The sequence below is a fragment of the Oratosquilla oratoria genome, chromosome 3 (assembly GCF_046742065.1).
Source record: "Oratosquilla oratoria isolate Oo_2021 chromosome 3, ASM4674206v1, whole genome shotgun sequence".
In the NCBI taxonomy this organism is placed as follows: domain Eukaryota; kingdom Metazoa; phylum Arthropoda; class Malacostraca; order Stomatopoda; family Squillidae; genus Oratosquilla; species Oratosquilla oratoria.
This window is the reverse complement of record NC_134779.1, coordinates 53948876-53953875: the sequence shown is the minus strand read 5'-3', so window position 1 is coordinate 53953875 and position 5000 is coordinate 53948876.

Sequence of the window (5000 nt, the reverse complement as noted above, 5' to 3'; positions counted from 1 at the left end):
TACTATATGTTTATTTATTATTTTATTTATTCATTTATTCTTATTTATTTATCTTATTTCGGTTTATCTATTCTTATCTGTCCTATTTTGTTTTCTCTTTTCTTTTCCTTTGTGTCCTTGCAGAGGGCCTTCGCTATGACTTTTTCTTTTTAGACTCTGGCGATTCTAGTTTGGTCAGGTACTCTGCTGAACGCAATAAATATTCATCGAGAATATTTCAAGGACTTCTGTGATAACGCTGGACCTTCAGAATCTGATGGTGGTAGTAAAATACAGAAGTTATATATGTGTGTGCGTGGGTGTATGTGTATGTTTGTGTCTGTGAACTCCCCCCCCACACACACAAAGGATTACAAAGGCGGAACATGCCTACAGGAGACCTATTGATCCGTAACTAGGTCGGATACGAAAAAAATATATAATAATGATAAATAGATAAATAAATAGATAAATAAAAATATAATAATATAAATAATAAAAAATAAAATAAATGCATAGGTATAGTAAAGTGGTAAACAAACAGGCAAATAGTAAATAATGATAAATTGACATAAAACTAATAATAAATGAAAATCAATCAAATAATAATAAACAAACAGACAAATAATAATAAGCAAATAAACAAATAATATAACATAAATGGTAGGCTTTTCCCCCCATAGAAGGAAGGGGGTTGACCGAATCAAAATATACCTTGACTTTTCTCAGGGAAGAAAACATGGAAGGTGGGATTCCCAATCCTCTAAGTCGGCCCCTTTCAGTCTCCCTCCACGACACGCATGATACGTGGTGGCGGCATCCTTATCCCCCTGCCACGCTATCACAAAGGGCCCGCTTAATAAGACCTACCTAATAGTTATTATAACATATTATTCATTTTATAAAACGTCCTTTGTAAATAAATTCTGAAGGGAGCCATATGTTCTCGTGCTAGCATACCAGCACAGCTCTTTTGACATATCAATATATATATACATATATATATATATATATATATATATATATATATATATATATATATATGTATTGATATATATATATATACATTTATATAGATATATATATATAATATATATATATATATGTATTATATATATATATATATATATATATATATATATATATATATATAGTATATATGTACGAGGAAGGAGGAAAAGAAAGACACGGGTCTAGTTTCGAGTTTATTTCTGACCATTTTCCCTTTGAGCGTTCAGGAATAAACTCGGGATCTAGACCCGTGTCTTCTTTTCCCACCTTCCTTAATTTGTCACAATGTCTCCACACACACACGCACACACACACACACACACACACACACACACACACACACACACACACACACACACACACACATTCGTTGAATGGATGGCGAAGATTGGAGTTCCGAAAAAAAGTGAAATTTTCGTGGATATCAACGTCAATGAAGTACCTAATTGTATTTACAGGGAAGGGGAAAGCTCGTGGTGTAGTGGGAAGGTAATAACAAAAGAGAAGGGGAGGGATTACTGAGGGAAATGGAAGGAAATGAGGAAGGTCAGGACTTGGTCCAGAGGCCAGGCGTCTTGTAAACAAGCGAAGGATCGATGATGATTTTGGTGATGACGGGATTTACAAAAATGTAAAGATTAGAAATATAGATAAGAGCAGCACAATGGAAGGTGAGGATAATTTCCAGGGATTTAATGAGGAGGGGGGGATACCAACCTCCCCCGATTAGCAAGAATAGAGGAAAAACTAGAGAAAATGACCGAACATTGGGAGAGTAAGTTCGGTAAAATGGCAGAGATTGCGCAGAGAGTTGACAAATTGGAAGAATTAGAGAAGGTGAACAAAAACCTAACTAAAGAAATAGAAGAATTAAAAAGACAGTTAAAAGAAGTAAAAGATGAGAATGAGGAATTAAAGAAGAACAAAGAGAATAAAGAGTCCATAGCAAAAGAAGCACAGGGTTGGAAAAAATCCAAGAGAACAGTAAAGTTGCATTTACTGACATAATAAAACAGCAAATGAAAGAACAAACTGAAGACTCAGTTATTAAAGTGATGAGACAGAAGGAGAATATAGTAAGAGACTTAGCAGTTAAAAAGAAATGTATAATTATATTAGGAATGGAAGAAAAGTATAACCTAAATAGAACCACAAGAATCAAAGAGGAAAAAGAAAAAGCAGTTTACTAGAATTAGTTCAGGAAGATGAAACTGAAATCATGAAACAAATTGAAGAGATGTATAGACTCGGAAAATATAGTACAGATAAGACCAGACCAATTAAGATTAAATTCAGGTCACAAACGACAGCAGAGAATATCTTAGCAAAAACAGGAAAACTAGCAAACAGTGAACCTATATAAAAAGGTATGGATAAAAAGGGAAATGAATAAAGAGGAAAGAGAGGAGGAAAATGAAAAGACAAGAAGCTAAGGAAAAAACGAGAACAGAACAGAGACAGAAAAAGAGAAATTCTATTGGAGAGTAGTGAATATGAAAGTGAGGAGATGGACCATACCAGAGAAAAACAAAAAGGAAACAGAAAATACAATGGAAGTAGCAGAAAATTAAGAGTGTCTTACACAAATATAGATGGATTGAATGAACTGAATGATTATCTGAAGGAAAAAGAACCGGACATAATGGGAATTGTAGTAACAAAATTAAAAGGTCCACTACCACCCAACAGTGTAGGACAAGATGCATATAATTATTGGATTAGAAACAGAGAGACAAAACAAGGGGGTGGAGTTATGTTCCTGACTATGAAGGATATAAACGTGAGGAGTGTCGCATATGGAAAGAATACAGTAGAGATGATTATGATCGAAGTGGAAGACAGAGATAAGAAGAGCAGAAAATTTGTGATAAATTATGTGCCTCCAAAAACAGCCTCGTGGGAAGAGAGTGAACATAAAAGTATGTTAGAAGACACAAGGATAACATTAAATAAGATAATGGAAGATGGAGGAAGAATAGTTATGATGGGCGACTTTAATTGCAAAGAAGTCTGCTGGGAAGAGATGACAGTAAAGGGTGGAGACGACTCATGGGGAAATGTTCTACTCGAGATGATTATTGACCATACAATGACACAATGGATACAAGAGAACACTAGGTATAGAAATGAAGAAGAACCATCGAGACAAAGGATTACAAAGGCGGAGCATGCCGACAGGGGACCTTTTGATCCATATCTAGGTCGTATGCGACCTAATATTCACATCTGAACCTAAAATAGTGGAAAAGATTGAATATAAGACACCAATAAGTAAAAGTGACCACATATTGATTGAACTGGAACTAAACGAGGAAAAATACATGAAAAGAAATGAACAATATAGAAAAGGAAGATTGATGTATGAAAAAACAAATTTTGATAAAATAAGAGAATTCTTTCAAAAAGAAAACTGGGAAAGAATATACAAAGAAGAAACAACAGTGGAAGAGAAATGGAATATTAAAAAAAAAAAATTGTAAAAAAGGAGTGGAAAAATATGTCCCAAGACAAAAACAAGAAAAAGAATATGTAAAGTGCTGGTACAACAAAAGTTTTAGGGAGTTAAAAGACAAAAGAGATAAAGCTTGGACCAAATGGAAGAAACACAAAAGGCCTGAAAAATGGAAAATATATACTTGTTATAGAAATGAATATGTACAAGTGTGCTGAAAGAAAAAGAGAAAATATGAAAAAGATGTAATTGAAAAATGTAAAGATCAACCAAAACTATTTTATAGATTTGTAAACAACAAACTGAAAAATAAACAAGATTTAGAGAAATTAAGACAAGGAGGAGTTGAATACACAAAGGAAATAGAAACGGCAGAAATTATGAACAAGCATTTTAAATCAGTGTTTACAAGGGAGAACATACAACCTGGAGAGATTGAATGGATAGAGAAAGTACCCCCTATGAAAGAAATAGAAGTAACAAAGAATGAAATATTGAAACACTTGAGTAATCTTGGTGTCAGAAAATCACATGGACCAGATGAAATAGCAAACTGGATTTTGAAAGAATGCAGGAATGAACTGGCAGACAAAATACATAGCATAATAAACAGTTCCTTGAAAGAAGGAAAAGTTCCAGAAGATTGAAAAAAAAAATATATAGTACCTATATATAAAGGGGGAAATAAAGAAGACCCTACCAACTATAGACCAGTCTCTCTAACAAGTACAATAGCAAAAATTTGTGAAAGAATTGTCAAAAGTAGATGGGTAAAGTATTTGAAAAAAAACAACGTGCTAAATCCAAGGCAATTTGGATTCAGACAAGGACGATCATGCGTCACCAATTTAATATGTTTCTATTCAAGGCTAATAGATATAATACAAGAAAGAGATGGATGGGCTGATTGTGCATTTCTAGACCTAAAAAAAGCTTTTGACAAAGTACCACATAAGAAGTTGCTTAAGAAATTAGAAACTGAAGGAGGAATACAGGGCAAACTGCTTAAATGGACGGAAGACTTTTTGCAAGAAAGAAAAATGAGAGTAGTGATAGAGACAAACACTCAAATTGGGATGAAGTAATAAGTGGTGTTCCACAAGGAACAGTTTTGACCCCAATAATGTTTGGTATATATATTAATGATATGGATGAAGAAATTGAAAGTTATATGAGCTTCTTTGCAGATGATGCAAAACTAAACAAAGTAAACACGGAAGAAGATTGTGAGTCACTACAGCGTGATCTCAATAAAGTATGGGAATGGAGTAGGAAGTGGGAGATGGAGTTCAATACTAAAAAGTGTAGTATAATGGAATTTGTAAAAAAAAAAAATAATAATAATAGGATCATATAAACTGGGAGAAGAGGGAATAAAAAAAGTTGAACATGAGAAGGACCTGGGAGTCATTATTATGAATAATATGTCACCTGAGAAACATGTGAATAAGATTTTTGGAGAAACTTATAATTTAATAAGAACAATCAAAGTACCATTTACATACCTGGTGGAAGAAATAGTAAAGAAAATACTAATCACTTTGATAGGACCAAGATT